This window comes from Protopterus annectens, chromosome 9.part0 (assembly GCF_019279795.1).
Source record: "Protopterus annectens isolate FY-2018-M chromosome 9.part0, PAN1.0, whole genome shotgun sequence".
Lineage (NCBI taxonomy): Eukaryota > Metazoa > Chordata > Ceratodontiformes > Protopteridae > Protopterus > Protopterus annectens.
In genome coordinates this window covers 1,943,367,446-1,943,393,701 of record NC_056743.1, presented here as the reverse complement: position 1 = coordinate 1,943,393,701, position 26,256 = coordinate 1,943,367,446, and the positions used below count along the sequence as shown (strand labels likewise).

Genomic DNA, 26,256 nt, shown 5'->3' with positions numbered 1-26,256 from the left:
TGTAGAAGCTGTAGGGGACTGGTCTCTTTCTCTTAGCAGGGGAAGGCTGACTTCCCCTAATCAGCGTAATAAGATCTTTTGCCATTCTTAGCATCTGTTTTTGTGGCATGGGAGCAGGTGCATGCGCTTTGGTTGTTGGTTTTCTAGGCGTAGTGCGTACTCTGGGCCTAAGAAACTCGGTAGTTTTGGTTAAAAAAGAAGTTGTCGGTTTGAGTCGAACATCAGTTAAGCGAAGAACTGCCTCAGAAGCCGGTGCCTGCACAGCGGCTCCGAACCCATCCAAGGCAGAAACATCCGCAGGTTCCATAGTCGAAGAAGAGTCTCATGGCATATCGGACTCCGAATGGGTCTTGGTAGAGGCCTGCGAATCCACTGAAGCGGGCATCAGGGGCTGTGAAAGTACCTCACCGAGTACCGGTGGACTGGCGACTAGCTTAACGGAAGCATCGTTGGCAGCTTTGGACCTATGCAGTCTGTCTCTGTCTTTATCCTTACGTTTTTTCGGAATATCGGTAGTCAGATGGCTTACCGTAGCCATTTCAGAGTACGGAGATTGAGAGTGAAAGAATTTAGTGGCAAAGAGAGCCCGACGACAAATGGTTCAGGCGTTAAACAAGGCACAAAACCGACAGTAAGGTACGCTGTGGTCTGGGCCTAAACAGGTGACACAGTAAGAATGAAAACCTCTGTGAGGTATTTGCTTTCCACAGGCTAGACAACTGTTAACTTTTTCTGACATTGGTTAGAGTAAGAAAAAAGGATCCCCAATGGAGTACTTAGCTTTAGAAGACTTCAGGATTATTTAATTCGTAAATGAAAATTCAGGTAGCAGCCAACTGGCACTTGCGAACTGCTTCTGCTTCAGGATCCTCGGCAAGAAAGACTGATGTAATGGTGCCGGCTGCCTGTTTTTATACCCCTGACGATCTGATGTCAGTCCTGTAGTGACAGCATCCAACGCAGAAATACTAAGTCTCTGGTATTCGGGCCGACTGAGGGCTACCTGCAGGCAGATAACCCAAGTGTGATGACTGCAACAGTGAAACATGAAGAACATCAGCCAAGTAACGGGACACTGGAATGGCTGCCGGTGTGTGTGTGTGGCATTCATAACCCTGCCTAGGGCCCTATTTGGCAATTATCTAGCTCTATAAAACCAAAGTGCAATGTAGAGGTGCCAAAAACAGACCAACAAGAACTCAGTCCACTCCAGTCCAAAACTTTAATTGGATAAAAATATGATCCAGCTCTGAAATAAATGCTTTCTTTCCTCCTCGTGTGTGCATCCATGTGCCCATGCATCTATATGTGAAAACATGGTAACAAATTAGAGGAAAGTACAGAAAAGATCAGAGAGAACCATGGTTATTTTTAAAATTAAGAGAAGCCTTCTAGTTGTACAGCAGCACAATGTAGCACAGAGTTTTGGAGTGGAAAAAGAACTGGAATAATCACAGCAAGTAAATAATCCAGGGCATCGTAGACTACTGGACTGAAGGTAAGCATTTTGTAAAGTGAACATAACCAGATTTTTTTTCTTATTTTTGGAGAGCTGGAGGGCCAATGGTGAAGAAGCTAGAGTGTGTCTGTGTGTGTGTGTGTGTGTGTGTGTGTGTGTGTGTGTGTGTGTGTGTGTGTGTGTGTGTGTTTAAATATTCTAAATTTGGCTTTTCTGTGTGTGCGTGTCTACATGTGCACATTTGTTTAAATATTTTGAAATCGAATATTTAAGTTCTTTCTTTCTTTTCATTGTACTCATCTGCCCTCTTTTTGTATTGGTGGGGTTGGGGTAGCTAGCTGAGATATGGATTAAAGTAACTTCCCCTTTCACTTGCTTAGCTTAAATTTCTGCCATTAAGGTTGACAAGTCAATAGCTGTGCTAATAAATTGGAATATTTTTATCCTTTTTTGGGGGGGTTGACCAGCTGTGCTGTGGATGAGTATCCTTTTCACTTAGTCAGTTCAAACTCCACTTTTAAGGTGCATGTATTTATTTTATTTTTATTTATGTATTTATTTATTTACTTTGTGATTATTTATGCATTTGTGTGAATAAATCTGAATATTTATGCTAGTTTTGGGGAGGGGTTGGCAGTAACTTTGTACTTTTCGTATTATATTAAATGTTGACTTGTGTGCATTTGTGTGAAATAAATTGGAATATTTATGCTTTTTTCTAGGAAGGGGCGGTTAGCAGTGTTGTTGACGAAATAACTGGTGCTCAGTTTAAAGTCAGGCATAATGGCTATTGTGCCTTCGTGTGAAATGAATTAGAATATTGTATGAAATTAGCTTTGCCATCTATCCATTTTTTTTCCAGACTGTCTGGAAATTAACCCAATTATCTGGTGGTCCTGAAAACACTGTATAAACTCCGGTACTCTGTTTCAAAAAAAGAAGCAGACTACTGGAGTTTGTTAAATTAGCAGAATTATTATGCTTTGTTACAGAAAAGCATAGCAAATCAACAGAAAGAAGGCATCGGGAATGGAAAAAAGAGGGAATTTTTCCTCATTTGACATGACAGTGACACCACAAAATGGGTGGTACATGGGCGGGAGAAGGGCGGGGTTATACGAGGTCCAAGGGGTGTGGCCTTGGTATAGGTTACACCACAACGAAAGGTGGCCACCTTATATGAAACGCAATTAAAACTGTCCCCGGTTTTACAGACTGTTCTTGTATTTGCCTAATATGTTTGGTCTGCAAGTTACTCTCATATTGTTTGCTTAGCATATAGTCTGCCTTTACATGACTAGTGTGCATCTGCATGAAATATTTTACAATCGTTATTCTCTCGCTGGGTGGAATCCATTGTGGTGCAGTGGTAGCATTGTTGCCTCACAGCAAGAGGTTCTCCCGTTCGATTCCCGGCTGGTGTGGGGGGAGTGCCTTCTGTGTGGAGTCTGCATGTCCTCCCCGTGGTTCGGTGGGCATTCGAAAGACATGCGTAAAAGGGCGTGCCTTCGTTGAAGGTTAAACACTGAGTTGGCACCTCAGTGTTCGTCAAAATCTACTGCCAATCATTAGTGGACCGGAGTTCCACTGTGGCGACCCCTAACCGGGAAAAGCTGAACGACAACAACAACATTCTCTCTCTCTCTGGGCGCTGTACTTGTAAAACCACATTGAAACTTTTCCCAATTTTTCAGAATGTCCATACATTTGTTTCATCTTGATCTGTTCTTAACAGAATTTGGGGTCAACTGTCCACATAAGTTTTCAAATCCTGAACTACTGGGTCGGCTCTTAGGGCTGTGTTGTCAATGTTGTACTCAGCTTTTCAATGGAGACTACCATACATTTTTGACATTTAACTTTAGTACATAAATCTGGCACTAGTTATTTGTTTGGGACAAGGCTTTCTGTAGCATGGCTGAGTATTTTGAGGATTTGATCACTGCTGCTAGCTTGCACCTTGCTGTACATTATTTTGTTTCATTTCATTATTATTACTAAAAACATTTGTCCCAGAGGAGGAGCTGTTAGAAAAAAATATCCATGGGAGTGGGTGGGGGCAGTGGTGGTTAAAATAAAAAAATTCTGCTCGGGGTGTCAAATATGCTAGGTATGCCACTGGTAGCGTAAGAGAAGGTGGGTGGGAAGTGAAGGTAGGGTAGTGGATGTTCCACCCTCGGGTGGAAATTATAACCGAGCCTAATCAGTTTATAGTCAATAAAAGCAATTACCAGACAGGTACATAATAGCACAATGTTTACTTTCATTAACTGACTGTAAAAACCTGTCAGCCAAAAAAAAAAAAAAAATAACTCTCATATGTCCAAACAACACTCAGGAACAGGATAGGTCCAGAAACGAAGACCGGCCACACCGGAGTAATGTCCAAAGTGTTTATTAATCCACAAAAATAAGGTTGATCAAGCGCTTTCATATATGTAACTTCATCAGAATCACAAAAACATATAGCATCCAGCATTCTTAAATACCCCACCCTTGATGCATTATCCAATGAAATTAATAAAAGCATTATCCAATCTATGACATAAAAGGGAAAAAGAGTAAAACTGTAAAAAAATATATGTAACCTGACTTTCACCTATACATTCTCTCTAAAAACATTTAATATGAAAATAGTTGATAATCAACACACATGACAAATGCAAAGTTTCTAAAAGTATCATAAAAATATATATATATATATATATATATATATATATATATATATATATATATATATATAGGATCCATACAGATCCCCAACGGCACTTTCTGCCGAAGCAAAAATCACCAAACATACATAACCAAAAGTGCTGTTCACCAAAGCAGCACTTTCGGTTATGTATGCTGATTGTGCCGGTCGCACTATGGTGTGGGTAAGGGAGAATTCCCTTTTCCCCACTGTAGTGGGACCTCAGAGTGAGAATATAAAAGTAGGGGGTGTGTGGCAGGCACAGCCCCCTACATAACAGAAGATTTTTTTTTTTTTTTTTGAACGGACTTTAATGAAAGTTTTCGGTGAAAGCACTTTCTTTGAAGTGCATTCGGGTATTGTAGATTCGGACTAGTGAACTTTCATTCAACAGTCCCAGATCCATAGAGAGATATATCTATATATATATATATATATATATATATATATATATATATATATATATATAAATATAGAAACATATGAATAGGATGTCTGGGACTGAGCACAGTGACATGGAGAAACTTCACCAGAGTGTGGGCTTACTAACCCAACTAGTTCATGAACTCAGTGCTAAAGTAAACAACATAGTCAAGGGGCTTCTTCAGAGAATGAGTTCCTGCAAACCCGTTTGCCTATTGACTGCCAGTCAAAGGGCTAATATAACCGGCAGCCCCCAAGCTAATGGTTCCAGCAATGTTCCAGTGGGAGTGAATGACCTTAAACAGTGGCTAAATGGAACTGTGATATTCGAGTGTGTTAGTGATAACACACAGCCTTTAACTTTGAAAACTGCCCCATCTTTGTTTGAAATAAGCATTTTCAGATGCAAGAAGTTGCATATTGAAAATGCTTACCTTCGCGAAAGCGTTAAAGCTAGAAGGATTCCTAAAGGGCTAAGGTCCTGGAAATTCCCCAATGGGGTTAAATTTGGGACCCCATTTCATGATGAATTCTTGCAGCTTTTTGATCGCCATGGGTGTGAACTGCTCGAATGCTTAATTAAGCACAATCAAAAGGAAATTGAGGGCTTGATCGTTGAGTCAGAAAGGCTGGATCAAGCCCTTCATAACGATCTGTTACTTCCTCACTTTAAGAACGACTATGTTGCTTTATTTAGCAAAGTGGACGACGAGCTTAATAAAATAAAAAATACCAAAGCTAAAAAGTTTGAGCAAGACCGCATTTCCTATGTGGAAGGAAGGCGTACCCAAGACCACCAATGACCAATCGGAATGAAGCAAGCGATGATGTCCTCCAAGGGGAGGATTCCAGGAGGTTTGAAAACCAAGTGCAAGGTGGAATCAAGCCCCCTTTAGGGGGAAAACATTTTGGGGAGCCACGAAGGTCCGAAAGGATACGCAACCAAAGGAACAACAACCAGGGAGCTTATCGGCAAGCCTGGGTACTTCAACAAGGGAATCTGCAACACTCGAGGAGACTGTACAACCGGAAATAGGTTTGAAAGGGGCTGAGAATGTTGTGCCTGCCCTTACGAATTTGGTGAGTGTTGACATGGGGGAATTGGAGTCTTAAGACACTCCGCTTCTAGCAGTTTATTTTTTTCTGATTTATTCAACAATTCAACTCAAAGTTTGTTGAGTTGGGGCTCCGAAGATGTACCTGTGTTAGTAGAAGGTGACCTGGACTCAAAAAATATGGACAGGAACGTTTTAAACACTATTAGTAATAAAACAGGTGATTTTGTACTTTATAATTATAGTGATGTTTGTTGTAACATAGAACATGCTGAACTGTTGAGTAGAGGGGAACTTTTTGTCCCTTCAGCTAATTGTAAGATTGATAGCCTTTTGACTGACTTAAAACTTTTTCTTAGAAAACTCGACTTCAAGATTTTGTATCAGGAAGGGGGCGAAGAAGTGACGGATGTGATTAGGAGTAGTAGTATTTTTAATCCACCCCTACCCCTTCCATTGATTATTTTCGAAAAACTGGTGGAATTTGAGTTTAGGGGCCTAGTGGGGAAGGGCTCCTTTGGTGATGTATGGGGGAATCTGACTGCTATGGAGTCGTGTTTGTTAAAACAACTTTCCAATAACAAGTAGCTCAGGGTTATGAAACCCGACAAAGGGGGTGGGGTGGTTATTATGAACAAAGTAGAATACATATCAAAAATGTCAGGCCATGTTAACAACAGTGATATGTATGAGGAAACTTCTATTAACATTATTAATATGGCTTATAAACGCATTGACTTTTATTTACAAGATATGTTGGATGAACGTGAAATCCCATCCAACATTTTTGATCATTTTCAAGTTAAGTATCCAGCTTTTATCACTCAATATTGCAATGAGGCCGCCCACATTAGAAATATTATCTATAAACATTGTCATATTTTTTCCAACTTTAAAGAATTAAGCACAGTGGCAAACAAAAAACCCCAGGTGATTTTTAGGAGGGGAAAAACTTTGAAGAACCATTTTAGAGCAGGGCACTTTTGATTTTGGGTTGGAATATACCTGCAAAATATGGGGAACTTATAAATGTGGCAACTATGCCTAATGCAAAATGGTTATGGAAGGAGACAGGGTAACAGTGAACCATTTTACTATTTTTTCAAGGGCTCACAGTAACTAACTCGTTGGGTGTTATTTATGTGGCCAGGTGCTCAAAATGCCAGTGCTTCTATCTGGGGAAAAAAACAAGAGAAAATGTAAGGAACGCATGTATGAGCAAGGCTTGGATATTAGGAAGGGAGATGCATAAAATGTATCGGCCAAACATATTGGGGAGTACAAAGATCATAGTTTTAACACATATTGGGGAGTACAAAGACCATAGTTTTTAACTTCTTTGTTTTGGAATGTGTGCAAAGATATCTCAGGAGGGGACCTTGGGAAGATCTCTTCGAAACCAAGGAGCTTAGGTGGCAATTAAGGCTGGATGCCACCACCTTCCCTGGCCTGAATGAAAGTACATCTATTACCAGCGTTTTAAAGTTGAAATCATATGTGGTGTAAACATCTAAGCAACCATTATAGGCTATCTTCATCTGTGTATTTTTATATATCTATATATTTTTACCTTTTTTATTATATTTATATATTCATATATTTATATACATATATTTTTATTATAATTTTAGAAACTTTGCATTTGTCAAGTGTGTTGATTATCAACTATTTTCATAATAAATGTTTTTAGGGAGAATGTATAGGTGAAAGGCAGGTTACATATATTTTTTACAATTTTAGTCTTTTTTTCCCTTTTATGTCATAGATTGGATAATGCTTTTGTTAATTTCACTGGATAATGCATCAAGGATGGGGTATTTAAGAGTGCTGGATGCTATATGTTTTTGTGATTCTGATGAAGTACATATACGAAAGTGCTTAATCAACCTTGTTTCTGTGGATTAATAAAACACTTTGGACATTACTCCGAAGTGGCTGGTCTTCCTTTCTGGACCTATCCTGTTCCTGAGTGTTATTTGGTCTTCAGTGTTTCCTTTGTGTTCTGGTGCTAACTCTCATATGTGGTGTGTTCTGGTGCTAACTCTCATATGTTGTGTAATCTACAAGTCAAAAGGAGACTGACCAACTTAGTAAGTGGCCCTTAGACTGCAAGGAAAACTCTGCTGGGGGGGTGTTTAAAACTAATTTCCAGCACAGACAGGCACATACCCGACTAGATGAAGTTAACACATAGCAAGGTTCTAGTTAAATTTGCTTATACTGTACAAGGACAAAATTCTCAATTAAATGTTTGGGAGTTGGCCCTTGTGCAGAGCTTCTGCAGTACCAGGGTTAGATGTAGTGGCCAAATGCTATTGTACAAAGACAAAATTCTCAGTGAAAAATGTTGGGGATTGGCCCTTGTGGCAGAGCTTCTGCAGTACTGGGGTTGGATGTAGTGACCACAGGCTCTGTACTGTGAGGAAGTTGGTGACTGTCAGAAATGGATGCCACTTTCACTTAGTAGCAAACATTTCTAAGAATAATGTGCCAACAGGAAAAAGAGAAGTTTACTTCAGGCAAAAAGCAGTTTTATTCATGAGAAATGTCAGAAATAAAATCACAATATATTTCTTCTAAAATAAATCACAAAACTTCTGTCAATGGCCATTCACTACACATTGAGAGAGGGAAATGCTATGGTAGCAAACAGTTTGAGGGGATTCCTCAAGGACAGGACGGGTGGGGGAGGGGGTGCTCCACAACCTTCGGAAAAGACATTCATCAATTATAGTACATTACTTCCAAACTGCAAGATCGCTGTAAAAAAGTTAATCTTGCTACTGAATCTGATTACCTTAATTAGAAAGAAAGATCAGGAGACCAAAACCTTGCAATTTAAGTAAGATTCATTATAAATGCAGTTGAACACTTCAAAATTACGTTTAGAAGCAACAAAAGAATATCAAATAAAGCTGAGACAAGATTTAACTGAAGGAGAAACGAGAGCTAGAATGAATAAGACTATGCAATGCCAAATCAAGCTATACTCAACAGTTCAGAAAATATTCACAAAGGTGTTAGAACTACCTGAAGATATTCACAAAGGTGTTCGAACTACCTGAAGATATTCACAAAGGTGTTCGAACTACCTGAAGATATTCACAAAGGTGTTTGAGCTACCTGAAGATTATGTGGTCCCATTAGACAAAGTTCATAGAACTGTAATGACAAGGACTAGATTCACTCGGTATTAAACCCAATATTATTTTCCTAGGTGATCTAACTTATCCAGCTATAGACTGGGAAACCTACACCACCACTAGTGCACAAGCACAGAGATTCCTGGACTTTGTTAATACAAATGCCCTGGAACAATTACAGTACCCATTAGGGGGAATAATATCTTGTATCTTGTCCTTACTAATACGGGAGCATCTTGCACCATCCCTTGCATATCTGACCATAAGGAGTGTCCTTCAAAGTAAAACTGAAACCAGAGATTCATTCCACCCAATGTACCTTTAGAAATTCCTTTAAGGAAGACCACCTATTCCTAAGTCATAACTGGGCTTGGTGGGGATTTGAAGCTAGCCAATGCAACTCCACTGAATACACAGAATTGTACATCATCACACTATAGCAGCATTTAAATAACTGCAATAGATGCAGCTGTACCCCATAGGAACATGTACAGGGCACATGCCAGAAACAAATCTACACTGTGGAACTATAACAACAACGAGTTTTATAATAAAAAGAAAGTAATTTTGGCCAAAAGTAAGAAGAGTAATTCCCAGAATGTTAGAGCCCTTGTCCCTGAAATAAACAAACAGTTCAGGAGCTTAATAAAATCCACCAAAGCCAAGTTTGAGGCTAAAACAGCTACACAGGCCAAAGACAATCCCAAGTCATGTTTACTTATGTTCATAATCTCAAAAGCACAATGCAGAAATACGCTGAGCTGATTATGAATGATGTTACCTATGCTGAGGCTGCAGATTTAGTGAACCTACTGGCCGTTAAGTTTAACTTTACTCCTCACTTCCCTCCGTCAAGATATACCTGAAACTATCTCATCTCCAGCTGTCACACAAAACAAAGTCATAAAAGCATTATCAAAAGCTAAAAATACTGCATCGATGGGTCCTTGACAATATCCCTGGATGCATCTTAAATATCATGAAGCACAATTTAGTCACACCCTAACAACACTGTTCAGATTTAGCCTCCATACATGTTTTGTACCAAGCAAATGGAGAACAGCTGCAGTCATTGCCCTGCATAAGGGAGGACCTTTCCAAGACCCAGTGATTACAGACCAATAAGTCTGATCAACCCTCATATGCAAAGCCATGAAGACTTTTCATTAAATGAATCAGTTAGGACATAGAGAACCTCCAAACAGTGGACCCATCTCAGTTTGGATTTGTCATAGGCAGGTCATACTTACACAACCTGGTGGATTTTTTTTTTTTTGAAAAAAGTTACCAAAGCAATGGATAAAGGCAAAATCATGTACACCACATACCTCAACCTGACCAAAGCTTTTGACACAATTCTCCACTCAGGCATAGTAGAAAAACTAAATAAACTGTGAAACCCCCCTATGTTACCTGATGGATTGTCAACTGGCTCACAAACAGAATGCATATAATCAAAATAGGGAAAGTTATCTCTGCAAAGAGACCAGTCACCAGTGGAGGTCCCCACAGTTTTGTGATGGGAACTCTCCTGTTTGGCATCTACCTTTCTAAAGTAAAAGCAAACACCAAATGGCTCTGGTTGACTAAGTTTTCAGATGATTGCAAGCTAGGGGCAATCATTGAATCCAGAAATGACCTGGCCATCCTGCATGGTTTTGTCTTAAATAAATAACTGGAGCCAAAATCATGGACTGAAACTAAATGCCAAAAAAATGCATTATTGCATCTTTTGGGAAGGCATTCACCCCAGGGAACTATCACATTAACAATACGTCCCTAAGAGTTTACCCACTTGTTCAAGATGTTGGAATGTGTGTGGACAGTAACATAAATATGACCAACATATCGTTGCAAGAAAGTCCTTCTATACTGCACAGCTTATAAACAAAGGGATTGTTTCTAGATCTCTGGATGTCAATGCCCCTCTTTACTCAGCCTTCTTACGCCAATCATTGAATACAATGCCCCCTTTGGCATGTATCTGTCCAAACACATGCAATAACTGAAATGCCTACAGAGATACCTTACCAAAAGGATAAAATGCCTAAACAACATGTCTTACATAAACCAATTCAAAGCCTTGTCATTACATTCTGTATCCTACAGACTGCTAAGAGGTCACCTTTTTCTGGCATGCAAGGCATTCTCCAATCCACTACTGATGGATTTATTGAACATCAACAAGTCAAATGGCATCAGAAATACATAGTCTAGGAATCAAAACCTCTTCTGCAACATCAACATAATGGTAAAGAGGGACAGGTATATCTTGCAGAGGATACCGCTGCTGTGGAACAGACTACCCATCCACACAAAACAAAGTTCATCCCTGTCCATTTTCAAACACAACTTAGATCCATGAATGGGAAACAGAAAAATTATCCCAGGATTGTTTGTTCCCTGTACTACTAATGGACAGAGGCAGCTCTTAAATACTTTATTCCATGCACAGGGCCCTCAAATTATCTATGATATGATCTCTGTTGTTCTTATTAGGAGTAATATACAATTATAGACCATACGACAGGTTATTTTGAGCACAAAAAGGGAAACTGGCTAGGCTTAAAATGGCCCTCAAGGGCAGCTAGCCTAGTACTTATCTACAGTCCTGTCTATGAATCCTTGTTTGGAGGATGGACATGGCCTGAGCATCCTGGGGGACCTTACATTTGGTGACGTTGACACCACAGAGGAATCCACAAGGGATCCCTTTCTCCAGTGGGATACATCCTTGAAGGTCCACCACACCCTATCAGGCTTCCAAGGTATTGGATCTAGCATATCTGGCTCCCTCCAAACCTGTGAACAAACCAGTTTATCCAGTGGGGTGAGGACTTGTAAGATTCTTGAATGGTCTCTTCTTCAAGAGAAGGGTCAATGGAACATGATCTCCACTGATGCATCATTTCAAGAATTTCACCAAACTTGGTAATCACTTGAGGGAACCAGCCAAAGCCTCCCTTTCATCAAGATCTGTTTCTGGGGAGGAGGACTCTGACACGGAGTCTATGTGCTTCCTTCGGCACAACCTTTTCCTAGTGAGGCCCGGGGGGGAACGGTTCATTCAAGCTTCTCGGGAGAAAGTTATATCCGGGATTAATTCCTTGAATAGTCATCCTGAAAAGTGGAAGCTGGTGAAGAACTCCAGTTTGTACATGCTGCCTCAGACAGGATTCAGTCATAATGAATCACATATGATTTGCAGCTGTATCTCTCCTCTTGTCAGATCAGATACCTGATTTTGCCAATCTAGAGGGCTGCAAGGAATCCATCCTTGGTAGGATACAAATGAGAGCAGAGGCTATGATGTGAGCACGTCTGCTGTTCGCCCTTCATAGATTACCATAACTCCTCACCTTTTCAGAGGGGGCAATTAAAGTTTTGCTAAGATTATTAATATGTGGATATAGCACTTGATAATGCACTGACATTTAATGACCAGGCGTCAAATGACCAGGTGTCAACAGTTTTTAGGTCATCTTACTATTGGCTGAAAAAATTACCACGATAAAAACATTTGACTCCTTTTGCATAACTTGCAAAAGTTATCCCTGCACTAGTGCTATCACATCTGGATTGTTGTAATACTCTCTACCAGCAGTACAGACCCTGACCACATCAACTGGGTCTGAAATTCCCCAACAGTTTTGAATGGATCACGCTGGATGTGTCATATTACCTTCGTGCTGTAAGATCTAGGGCTGGTTGCCAGTAAATGGTTCACTCTATTACCACAGTGATTTTGGCTACTTTTCAAGCGCCATAAAATATGGGTCACAGTTATTTAAAAAAGCTGTTGCTACATCATGTCTATTCACCCACTTAGATCATCAGCTCAGGGGCTTCTAGCTGATCTCATAGCCAAAGATGAAAACTTTGGGTAGATGTTCTTGTGCCTACACTGTCTTAGTTCCATGGAATCACTTACCTTTTCTGATTAGGACAAGTGAAATCACTACAGAAGTGACAACAGTATGGAAATAAAATAATAAAATGTTAAGGTTTGTACATTAGGGCTGCAGGTGCTGATAACGTTAGAATGTACCCTGGCTGTAATGGCCCTGACCTTAATTCCATTCCATACATAAGAAATAAAAGGTAAGCAGAGTGCAAATAAAGGACAAAATGTTAGCAAGTTTTAAAGAACTCTTTCCATTTCTGAAGCCAACGTTATTTCACAAGGAGTGATACAGCAGTCACACTTCCGCAAACGTCTTGGAAAATAAAAATAAAAAAGATAGTCTACTCTTCCTCCTTCCAAACAAGGCAAACCCATATTGTGAATCACTGTCATAGCTACACTATATAGTGTTTTCAATTACATCAGTAGATTTCTGCTGGGAGGCTGAACATGTCCCCTGAGAGATAAATAAAGATGAGGAAAAGTAAGCTGATGATGTGAAACATGGCTGCCTAAGCCAGAATGGAGGTACTAAAAGCAAATCAGGTTTCACCCGCACTGACTTCAACAAAAATGTTTGTATTACACAGATAACAGATAAGCAGCATAGTTGTATTCCCAAGAAAGAGAGTTTGGTCTTCTCAACAAAAAGAAGAAGCAAAATGATATACAGATACAGACTGTTACATTTATCCTGGGAAGAAAGAGCTGAGGAGTCAGCTGCCATTTCAGATTTAGGCACATTATATAGCACAACATTTATTAAAGTATTAGAATCTCCAGGCACGTGAATTGCTGAGACACAGATACTCCTTGACAGCATGAAGTGCCAGACATTGACTTCCGTAGGTGCCCCATGCCTGTTTAACTACCATGCTATACCTGTACTGACAAACTATACACAGGACAACAGTGTGCATGCATACTGTTTCCTCTCATTTACAGGATGTTAGCAGCAGGGGTGCCAGGTTTATTGTGGCTACAGTAAAGATAGGCTCTTTTTTGGTTGATAACTGTGCAATTCTGGAGATGCCGCACTAAAGACAGAGTTAGTCTGGGTATTTCTCTATTCTTTGAGACAGAATGATCTCAGAGCTGATGTATACAAGTAGCAGGGTATGGGAGGATTGTCCCCCATGAAAAAAGAAAAATCTTCATATGAATGTGCTTTACGTTTCAGCATTTTTGATGATTTGTGTGGCAGCTGCAAATCCACTTGATGTTCATTAAGAAGTTCTACAGCATCCATAAACAGAAATGCAAGTAAGTCCAGTCTCCCAACAAATTACAAACTTAACAATGGAAGAAACATAGTAACTGATTAACCATCAGTATACTTCTAACAAAACTGTAATCAAAACAAGAAATTCAACCACAGTTCAGATGTAAATTATCATTAAAAGATGCACTCCCTAAGACAGTCTGGTCAAACATTAACTGCACACATCCTTTTAAAATGAGACTTAAAACATTACAATCAAATATGAAGATTAAACAATACTTCAAAAAACACAACAGCTGACAATTATTATTATTTTTTGTCAATTAACACCTCCTATCTGTCTGGCAGTTAACGGCATCCACCAAACAATGATGCACCAGTCTTAAGGCACTTTTAGGAGGACAGCAATTTTATCACTTTCTTTGTTTCTTTCATCCAGTTTGGGTGGACAGCCTAGCGAGACTTGTAGTTTCTTACCTGGTAACCTTCCATGAGGTAGTCAACAACTGCACTTTATAAATCACACAAATCCACAAATTACCATATATTTTACATTAGACAAATTTCAACCACAACACAGGAGCCATCTAAATATTTAATCGCCTAAATAGGAACTTATGCCAAAAAGATGGGTTTGTGATTCTGCTCCCCCCCCCCCACTTCATCTACAATATGTATTAATATAATAAGAAGTTATGTACTCACCATAACGTTCCATCTGAGTAATTGGCTTCATTTGTCTGCAACCTGTGGGTCTTGGATCCGAAATCGGATCCGAGCCGGCAACTTGTTTCATAGCTAATGGATCCGAGCTCCTAGCTCCTCCCCTCACCCATAATCCCCTGCCAACCCTCCATGACCTCAGATCAAGTTTGCCCCTCTATAGATACCCAAAAAGGGTATTCCAATAAAACAACTCACATAAATCCATTTTGAAGGCCAGGGGGAAGGTGGTTGCAGACAAATGAAGCCACCTACTCAGATGGAACGTTATGGTGAGTACATAACTTCTTAATCTGAAGTAGGGACTTCATTTGTCAGCAACCTGTGGAACAGAGTCCCCAGCTACCTGAATCTTGGGTGGCCATCATGGAAGGATATTGCGGAGCACCGCAGAGCCAAAGGATGCTCTCCCTCTACAAATTACGTCCAGTTTGTAGTGGTTAATAAAGGTATGAGATGAGGCCCAAGTGGCTGTCGAACAAATATCATCCAACGGAACTTTAGATTTGAAGGCAGCAGAAGTAGAGATGGAACGAGTGGAATGTGCGCAAACTCCTTCAGGTGCGGGTCTCCCAGAAGCTTGGTACGCTAAAAGAATACATTGGAAAATCCAGCGTGACAAGGAGATCTTTGATACTGCTTTCCCCAAATTAAATTTGGCAAAGGAAATGAACAGCTGGTCGGATTGCCTGTGACCAGCAGTCCTATGAGTATAAAAACGCAGCTGCCTATGAACATCTAATGAATGCAGCTTGTACTCTCCTTTATTCTGATATTTAGGAAAGAAGCCCGATAGATTTATGGATTGATTTATATTGGTTTCTGATGCTATTTTGGGAAGGAAGGAGGGATTGGTCCTGAGGTACACTCTGTCCGGATGAAAAATCAAGTAAGGAGGTTTCACAGAAAGGGCTTGAAGCTCCGAAACTCTTTTCGCTGAAGTAATGGCTACAAGGAATGCTGTTTTCCAGGACAAGTATTTGAGATCCACTGAAGCGGCAGGTTCAAATGGAGGAGCAGTCAGGGCTTGAAGAACTAGTGAAAGATCCCAAGGGGGTACGGCTTCTTTTATAGGGGGTCTGAGCAGAAAGGTGCCCTTGAGAAAGGTTTTACACAATTTGGCCGACATTAAGGGTCCTGTGTCATGTCCCACATGGTAATGGGAGATGGCAGCCAATTGTACTTTGACAGTTGAGCAACTAGCGCCTTCCTGAAAAAGTCCGGTTAGGAAGTCTAGTATGGATGGAAGAGGGGCCGTAAAGGGATCTAGATTATGATGCTCCGCCCAGACGGAGAAACGTTTCCATTTACTGCGGTACACTTTCCTGGTGGAAGGTTTATGCGCTGCCACGAGGATGGCTTTGACTGGTGAAGAGATACCGGGAGTCCTAACTAGGAGTGGAACTGGAGCAACCAAGTTGTCAGCTTCAGACTGTCCAGATTTGGGGTCGGCAAGCCCGACGGATGGGAGATTAGATCCGGACTGGGATCCAGAATCCAGGGGGGATTCACTAGGTGAGGCCACAGGTAAGGGGAACCAAATTTGCCGAGGCCAGAATGGGGCAATGAGGATCATCCTGCTCCCCAACCGCGAGGCTTTCTGCAAGAGCTGTAGCATCAGGGGTAGAGGAGGATAGGCATAAAGTAGACCGGGTGGCCAAGCATGCACCAGAGCGTATCTTGGAGTTCCCCTGGAGGGGGAATCAGAGCGAAGAAATTGTTGCATTTGGTGTTTGAGGGAGAGGCAAAAAGATCGCAGCAGGGTTGCCCCCATATTGTGAATATCTGCTTCGCTACTAGTGGGTTGAGAGACCACTCGTAAGGGGTAAGAAGGGTGCGGCTTAGTTTGTCCGCTAGACTGTTGGCCCGCCCCGGAATGTGCGTTGCAATCAGAAAGCGGTTGGTGGAAATCGCCCATTCCCACACTCTCATGGCTTCGCGGCATAGAGGGTAAGACCTGGTTCCCCCCTGCTTGTTGATGTAACAGACATGTTGTCCGACTGAATTGCAATAGTTCCTACGGGGAGGAGATTCTGAAGTGCTTGCAACGCGTACAGCACTGCTCTCATCTCCAGAACATTGATATGCAGGGAGGTCTCTGTATCGTTCCACGTGCCTTAGACGGTCCTGCCTGAATAATGCCCCCCCCACCCGAGGCGGGAGGCGTCCGTGGTCACCGTGGCGAGAGGGGGAGGGGTGCAGAAGGGTCGGCCCGTATGGAGATCCGGAGCATGAAGCTACCATAATAGGGCCCTCCTGCAAGCCTTGCTGATAGCGATGGGGTGATGGAGAGGAAAGGACAGAAAGGACCATTGCACTAGAAGGGTCCACTGCAGTACCCTCATGTTTAGACGGGTGCATGGAAGGAGCGTTATCACTGCCGCCATGGAGCCCAGCACCCTCAGGACCAATTCCGCCGGTGGGGCTTCTAACTGGAGGATGGCCCGCACATGAAGTTGCAAATTCCGTAGTAGTTCCGACGTCAGGAAGGCTCGTAGATCTCTGGTGTCTATTCTGGCTCTTATAAATTCTATAACTTGTGTCGGGGCCAGAAAAGATTTGTCGGCATTGATGGTGATGCCTAATTGGGGGGCTAGGCGGAGAAAGAAATCTCTGGCTGAGCAAAGTAGATGCCTTTTTGGGGCGGTCAGGAGCCAGTCGTCCAGGTACGGGAAGACCTGCATTCCCTGGAGTCTCAGGTGGGCCGCTATCACTGCTAACACCTTGGTGAACACCCTGGGGGCTGTGGTGAGGCCCAAGGGAAGGACCCTGAAATGGTAATGACTGGCTCCCAGCCAGAAGCGGAGAAACCTCCTGGATCGTCTGTCCATTAGAATGTGGTACTACGCATCCTTGAGGTCTATAGAGCACATCCAATCGTTCTCCCTTAGAAGGGGGAGAATAGATTGAAGAGTGACCATTCGGAATTTTTCCTTGGTTACCGACAGGTTCAAACGGGACAGGTCTAGAATTGGTCTAGAGTCCCCCGTCTTTTTTGGCACCAAAAAGAACCTGGAGTAGAACCCTAATCCGAGCTGGTCTTGGGGGACGGGCTGGATGGCTCTTTTTTCTAGCAGCTGCTGAATTTCTGCAGCTGCAGCCTCCCTCTGATCGGGTGGTACATCGGGGAGGTTCTTGAATTTGGGGACATGAAGTATTGGAATTTTGTACCCTCTGGATATAATTCGAAGCACCCAGCGGTCTGACGTGATGGACTCCCATGCCGCTAGGTGCTCCGAGAAGCGCCCCCCGACTGCCTCCAGAGTGGAGCAGCCGGGCAACCCTTCAGGGCTGCTGCGTGGGCCGGTCAGAGAAAGGTTCTCTGGACCCAAAGTTCCTCGGAGCCCCTCTGCCCCTGGGGCGGCGTCCTCCCTGTCCTCCTCTGCCACGGAAGGACTGGTTGTCCGGAGCGGGTTGGGAGGGTTGCGATTTCCGGAACCACATCTTCTTCTGACCCTTTTGGTTCTTCGAAAAGGACCGCTGGGGAGCAGAGAAGCGGACTCTGACGGCAGACGTCTTCCCGTCCTTCTCGCTCTGGACCAGTGTCTCGCGAACCGTTTTGCCAAACAGGGCAGAACCATCGAAAGGGGCGTTCGCAAAGGACGCTTTAAAAGGCTCCGCAAAGTCACAATGCCGGAGCCAGGCCTGACGTCTTATGACTAGGCCCGCTCCGCTAGCTCTAGCGGCTCTCTCGGTGGCGTGGGACAATAGCCGCATAGAGGTAATCGAAATAGATCTCAGAGTGGCCATTCGGGAGGAGTACAACTGTTTGTTCTCCGCCGACATGGACTCGGGGGGGGTGGCAGCGTATTCTTTGATAAGATCCCGCTGCATCCTGATGACGTGTGTCATATAGTTCAGAGACCTTACCGAAAAGGTCGCTGAACTAAAAACTCGCTTCCCTAAGCGATCCATCGAGCGGTACTCCTTGCTCGGTGGATGGACTGAGGGGCTCTCCTGAGCTAGTTCCCTCTTCATGGCTGCCGCCGTCAAGATGGCATCTACGGGGGGACCCTTGCTCCAGTGTGACCGGTCTGCAGGGGGGCTCAGTATCCTGTCCGGGCGTTTAGGGACTTGCTCCATGGAGTCCGGGTCCTTCCACGTATAAGGTACACCAGGGGGTCGGCCGGAGGGGACACCCAAGAGGTAGACGGGCCTGCTTCGAATGCCTCCAGAAACACGGACTCGTCGGAGGAAGCCTTGGGGGAAGACCACCCCCACCTCTGATCCTAAGCATTTCCATGATGTCTCCAAAGGAGACATCCTCAAGGGGTGATCTTGGGGAGCCTTCCCCTTCATCCAAGTCCGTGTCCTCAGTTAAGGACTCAGGGGAGTCCACGTGCCTCCTCTTGCACTTGTGCTTGCGAGGCACTTCCTTGGGGGGGCTGTCCGAGGAGGTCTCGCCAGCAACATCCTGTTCCAATGGAACAACCTGGGACATCGAAGCAGGCTGTCCCTGTGGCCGGGTGATGGAAGCCTGGCCCAGCAGAGAGGGAGTGCAGGGTGGAGCTGAGACAAGGGCCAGGGGTCCGGATGCTCTCGACAGAGCCCTACCCACTACATCGAAGGCCGAGGGGGAACCGCTCTCCCTGGGCTCCGAGAGCCGACTCCCACTCGGATCCGAAGGACCACTGCGCTCCGACCTGGACGGAGCCAAAGGCACACTGAATCCCCCGGATCCGAAGCTTGGCCCACGGCTCCGAGAGGTCGGATCCGACAGACTCAAGGGCAGGGTCGGATCCGAAGTACCAAGTACTGTCGGCGCCGACCCACCCCCGGCTCCGACGCTGCTCGGCTCCGAACGCTCCAAACCCGGGTAGCGGGTCAGAGAAGGAGCAATTGGAGCAAAAAAGGGTGTCGAGCTCCCCCCCGAAGGGGGGGGGAGGCAAGAGCACTCCCATCTACAGCTGGGCCTGGATGAACCTTCGCATCATCCGGTCCAAGTCTGCATCTGACATACTGTAAGTTGATCTCGATGAGGCCACCGAGGCAGGCCTGGAATGCCACCTCGATGACCTTGATGGAGATCGGGCCTCCTCCTCCTCGGGTCCTGTGGAGAAACAAGGAGATTGGAGCCGAGGAGGAGGAGACCTAGAAGCTGTGGAGGGAGAAGCCCGCTTAGCCGGCGGGGCCGAAGTGGAGGCCTCGGCCGCTGCTTGTGGTGCTTCTCCCTCTGTTTCTCCCTCCTAGCCTCCCTATCCTCCGGCACTTTAGTGGGAGTTTTGAGTCCCGGCCGGAGGAAGGGGGGCAGGAGTGGCAATCACCACAGCCTGTGGTAGTGCCACGGGAGGAGCGGGGGCCGAAGCCGAGTCCGGGGGCAAAAGTCCCGCCAGGACCAGCTTCGACCTCCGCTCTTTCAGTGCCCTGGGGTTGAACGCTGCACAGATGGTACAGCCTGAGGACAGGTGTTCAACCCCAAGGCACCGAACGCACCGAGTGTGGCCATCAGCCGGGGAGAGCTTATGGCCACACTCGGAACATTTTTAAAAAATGGCTTTTGGGGCCTCAGCCATACTTGAGGAAAAAAACAAGTACTACACAGGCCCCAAAACACAAACACACACACACTAACGGCCAGCGAAGGGAAGGGAAAAAACTATATAAAAAATATAAAATACAGGGAACCTGACTCTTACACACTTTTTAAAGCTAACGATAGGAAAAAATGGAAGAAAAATACACTTATCTGACAATACTCGCTAAGAGCTCAAAAATCCAGCCATTCACAAGCGCGGCAAACTAGATCTGAGGTCATGGGGGGTTGGCAGGGGATTATGGGTGAGGGGAGGAGCTAGGAGCTCGGATCCATTAGCTATGAAACAAGTTGCCGGCTCGGATCCGATATCGGATCCAAGACCCACAGGTTGCTGACAAATGAAGTCCCTACTTCAGATATGGTGGTTATTTCTGTGTTGGATTTCCACTTTTTATTTATTACTTTTTAGTTGCTGCAATTACCAAATTTGCTAATGCCTGATCATTTTTGTCAGGTTTGGTCATATCCTAAAAATGTAAATGACAAAGCAAGCTTCACAATTTTGACAAGCATATTTTCCTGTCACCTTTGCAGTTCTAATTTGCATGCACTTAACTTCTGACAACCCCCAAAAATATACTCCCATGTCCAGCATGCAAACCTTCAGCAAGTAGTATATGCTCATGGAACCATCCTTTGCAAATTTGCTAAGATATAGAAAAAAATGTGAAAATATTTACAGGCAAACACTCTAAATTTTCTGGATTTAGTGGCATATATTGATAATCAACAAACATATTCCCAGGCTTTGTCACTTAGCTCCTCTGCTACGTCTTTGAGCCAACTTTTTTTTTTCATTTTACCTGCAAATTTATTTTTCAGTTCTGTCAAGCTACAGACTGCCCCACATGCTAGTCTTTCAACATCAGGAGGTCACCTCAGTCTCTATCAATAATGGTATTAGTATAGGCACTGCCCTTCTAAGCAACTCATTTAATTCCAAAACTCATCTATTGCCTCACATTCTTTACATTCCAACGTCAGAGAATTACTTAATAAACCAAACTTTTGTCTGACCCAATTCTAGTAGGCTTACACATCAACACATCTCAAATGCTCCCAATCTATTGGCCTAATGTCCCCCCCCCCCTCTCTCTCCTTTCACTCTGGATGCTTCTATTGCTATATTCAAGTATTTATTCAGGGGTTCATGCACACCACACAGCATCTGATTAAAGTCTCCAGCGCTTGTTTAAAAATACAAGGGTACTCACCGTTTCTCCTAAAGTATGACCAAAGAGAAACTCTTTCAAGCTCTTCTATATTGTCTTCCTTTAAATCACTTAGCATGACAAGAACTTAGCTATAATAAATGTAGACCTTTCATTTGGACTGCACCATGACAAGACCTTAGCTGTAATAAATGTAGACCTTTCATTTGGGCTGTACCATGACAAGACCTTAGCTGCAATAAATGTAGACCTTTCATTTGGACTGCACCATGACAAGACCTTAGCTGCAACAAATGTAGACCTTTCATCTGGACTGCACCATGATAAGACCTTAGCTGTAATAAATGTAGGCCTTTCACTTGGACTGCACCATGATAAGGTCTTAGCTATAATAAATGCAGACCTTTCACTTGGACTGCACCATGATAACCTTAGCTGTAATACATGTAGACCTTTCATTTGGACTGCACCATGATAAGATCTTAGCTGTAATAAATGTAGATCTTTCATTTGGGCTGCACCATGATAACCTTAGCTATAATACATTTAGACCTTTCATTTGGGCTGCACCATGACAAGACCTTAGCTATAATAAATGTAGACCTTTCATTTGGACTGCACCATGATAGGACCTTAGCAGTAATAAATGTAGACCTTGAGACCTTTCATTTGGACTGCACAGTGATAGGACCTTAGCTGTAATACATGTAGACCTTTCATTTGGACTGGACCATGATAATACCTTAGCTGTAATAAATGTAGGCCTTTCATTTGGACTGGACCATGATAAGACCTTAGCTGTAATACATATAGACCTTTCATTTGGACTGTACTATGACAAGACCTTAGCTGTAATAAATGTAGACCTTTCATTTGGACTGCACCATGATATAAGTATGGGTCTACAGCACCCAGTCCATCCATTTCTTTCCTCAGACCAGCTTTTCTTATGACACACTAGGTTTTACACCATCCAACTGGTTAAGTATAAAGTCGCAAAGACAATGACAAAAAAAGCCCACAACAATCTTTGATCTAGCCTAACTCCAACCATTTACACACTCTTAAGGTCAGATTTTGGCTTCTCAAAGAAACTCCAACTCGTCTTAATTTTCATACTGGTAATTTAGTCTTAATTTGTTAATCTTACATTCTGAAAAAGTACCAAACTTCTCTAAGTTTGAGAAAAAGGAATATTCAAGCCATGCTACGATCTTAAGTAAGTCAATACATAGTCTACAAATACAGATCATTTTACTTCTTTTACTCTCTACCTTGTGGACCCTTGCAATACAACTCCATATCTTGGCAGCTAATCAGTCACAATGGGCACCCTGACAGGTTCCTCAGGATAGTCATTTTTTCCTTCTTTTCCTTCTGGTCCCTTGGGATAATTTTGAAAAGAAAAAGACCTCCATCTGCCATTATATGGGCCTTTGAATCCAAAAATAGTCACAGTAAAGTTTATACATTTTTATTTATTTATTTATTTTGATAAATCCTTCCTTCAGTGGCAGGGCTAGTCACCCAACACTGTGAACACTGCTGTTAGATGACTGTCACTGTTGCCATGTGCAAAACATTGGTAAAGGGGGTTATGGCTGGACAGAAAGTTTATAAATGCTTTTGTAAACTCAAAGGCCTGAAACCCCTTATCAGATGATACCCATTCCAGTCTGTGCAATGCCTTTTACTCATCCCAGCTTAGTAACTCATTATTATTCTCTCACGCAGCCTTCATTGTTCTTTGTCTTTTGGCTTTTTCCCGGTAAGGGGTCGCCACAGCGGAACTCCGGTCCACTAATGATTGGCAGTAGATTTTTTTCAAAATGCCGAGGTGCCAGCTCGATGCCCAACCTTCAACGAAGACATGCCCATTTACGCACGCATGTCTTTCGAACGCTACCCAACCGCGGGGAGGACATGCAGACTCCACACAGAAGGCCCTCCCAAGCCAAGCCGAGAATCGAACGGGAGAACCTCTTGCTGTGAGGTAACAACGCTACCGCCGTACCACCGTGGCTCGTGCAGCCTTCATTAATAGTCCTTATTTCAGTATATTACTGAGAGTCTACCACCCCCTCACCCCACCCTCACTGGTCACTTAATTCTGGCAAACATGGCCAGTCATACAGCTACAGCTTATAATCAGCATTAAGTATGAATACTGGTCTGAAGGAGGCTAGTTACCTTCCTTTGATAAAACCATTAAAAACGGCTTGCTTCCAGGACTGGAGTATCACTCTTATATTAAGGACTTCATTAACTACTTCCATCAAATAGGAGACCACTTCATCTTTGTTTTGTCTCCATATTTCTACTGGTAGGCCGTCAATGCTTGGGCTTTACCTTATTCCCCACTAGCTCTCAGAAGTATTCCACACTCACAGGGGCCATCAGTTCATTTGCCTGTTCCTCAATAACTTTAGACATTCCAATTACTCAGAAGTACTCATCCACATCTTTCTCATATTCTTCCTGTGTAGTCTCTGCAGAACAAAAACCTCCATAATTCTATAAATACCTTGGCTTTTTCAAGATGTCCATACAAAGAGTAGCAGGCTAATTTGAACTCTCACAGTGTGAAAACTGAGAAATTGTTTTAAAAAAAACAGTAAAGTTATCAATTTGGGTAAGGTTTAGTTGCTGGGTAGTAATTACCCGGTCTAGATGCCATCACACAAGAAATTTAGAGAAAAAGAAAATCAACCAGAAAAGGAGAAAAAAAAACTCTGGTACCTGGGAAAAACCTTATCACTGATCAGCAAAAAACAGTTAGACTTTCAGCTTTAGTACAGGGAATGGCAAGTAATAATTTAAAGGAAAAAAATTATATGGACTCCGACATGTTCAAAATAAGTGAGACAATGGAAGAAATGATAAAAGGCTGGAAAATAGAAGATTTAAGTAGCTTTTCAAAGGAGATTAAAAACCACAAAAATTAGAGGTTGAAATGAAGCTGAATAGAAAGCTTTTCAAGAACAATAATTTAAAAAAAAAACTGTAGAGGTAGAAAAGGGCACAGACAGAGAACCTGAGATTTTTTGCTATACTATAAAATGTGGAAAGTAAAGACTAAATTATAAGTAAAAAAACACCAAAAAATAAAACTTGTAAAATGAGGACTATCAAATAAAAATAAGTATGAAAGGCAGAGAGCTCTTTAAATAAAGAGTTCTCTGCCTTTCATACTTGTCTTTATTTGATAAAGACTACATTAATTTTATGAAATTACAAATAAGCAATTGGACTTATGTTCCACAATAAAATATGTCAACTGAGAGGCAAACTGAGTGTATACTCCAAATTTAGTCATGATAAAGCACCCAAAACTTACATTAGCATTCTCCGCATAGAACAAAGTGGTTTAGGATTACCTGATCTGAAGGGATATTTCAGAACTACACAGTTAAAGCACACATACATAACACAAGCAGAAGGTTATAAATCAAAGTGGACAGGAATGATAATGAAGACGGGGTGAAGTTCAAGAAATAAAAAACAAGAGTTGGATTATGGATGCTGGCCCTTAAGGAGAGCAATCATGAAGAATATTATATTTATAAGGGAGCAGGAAGTATTCTAAAAACTAAATGAACACAGGAATGGAGAAAGGAGATTTTCCAAACAGGGATGACTGTAAGTACGGGTATAGAAAGTAGGCAAGAGGAGGTTGTCATTTACTGGAGAATACAAGGAAAGAAACCAAGGTTTTGGGAGTAAATTACTAGAGAGTGAAAAGGTAGCAGAGTGATGAGAGACTAAGCAGAAGTTTGGACTGCAGGTTTGAAACTACCTTCTCTACCAGGGATTGCTAGAGTACAGGAAAGAAAAAGGGCAGGGAATTGTTTAATTAAAGATCTGCTCTAGTGATGTATTAGTTGAGTCTAGAAGTAGGGCATATAAAATATTGCATGAGAAATATATAAATCCATCACAGGAGATTAGAAAGGATTAGGAAGGGAGATTGGAAAAGCAATTTAGAAAGGAACACAATTTTCCATGAAGTATTTGCAAAGGAATTTTTAGACTCCAAGGAGTCTTTTTCCCTCAAAAATTTCTTTCAGAATAATTTGCTAGAAATGTTGGCGGAGCAAATAATTCCTTTGAGCTAGGATACGGGATCTGAAGTGCCTTGACACAGTAAGACGTCACCAAGTTAAATGATATTGACTACCCAAAAAAAAGCAATTACTAGAAAAGGGAACTCAAAATGTAAAGCGGCCACTGATGTAAGGACTACTAAAAAAACAGATAAAAGAACTGCAGCTGGGAATGTAAACCAGCCACTGATGCAATGACTACTATAAAACAGATACAAGAAATGCAGCTGGGAATGTAAACCAGCCACTGATGCAATGACTACTATAAAACAGATAAAAGAACTGTAGGTGGGAATGTAAACCAGCCACTGATGCAATGACTACTACAAAACAGATAAAAGAACTGCAGGTGGGAATGTAAACCAGCCACTGATGCAATGACTACTATAAAACAGATACAAGAAATGCAGCTGGGAATGTAAACCAGCCACTGATGCAATGACTACTATAAAACAGATAAAAAAACTGCAGCTGGGAATGTAAACCAGCCACTGATGCAATGACTACTATAAAACAGATAAAAGAACTGCAGCTGGGAATATAAACCAGCCACTGATGCAATGACTACTACAAAACAGATAAAAGAACTGCAGCTGGGAATGTAAACCAGCCACTGATGCAAGGACTACTATAAAACAGATAAAAGAACTGCAGGTGGGAATGTAAACCAGCCACTGATGCAATGACTACTATAAAACAGATAAAAGAATTGCAGCTGGGATCTTTATAAAAGGCAAGGTGCAAAATACACACAAATAAATGAAATTTGTGGGAAAAATACAAACAGAATAATGTGGAGTGAATGAATACTGTATGTATACCCA

At 42.5% G+C, this 26,256-nt stretch overlaps 2 protein-coding genes across 2 annotated transcripts in view; one reads left to right on the top strand and one right to left on the bottom strand.

Annotated features, from left to right (window-relative positions):
* Positions 1-26,256, bottom strand: part of FBXW9 (F-box and WD repeat domain containing 9) — an 869,916-nt gene that overhangs the window by 713,335 nt on the left and 130,325 nt on the right. The gene's annotated exons all lie outside the window — the stretch shown is intronic.
* The window catches only part of RNASEH2A (ribonuclease H2 subunit A), an 859,137-nt gene continuing 838,317 nt past the window's right edge, over positions 5,437-26,256 (top strand). Inside the window, exon 1 of the mRNA XM_044084751.1 lies at positions 5,437-5,654. The gene's annotated coding sequence lies outside the window, so the exon portion shown is untranslated. The remainder of the gene's footprint in view (positions 5,655-26,256) is intronic.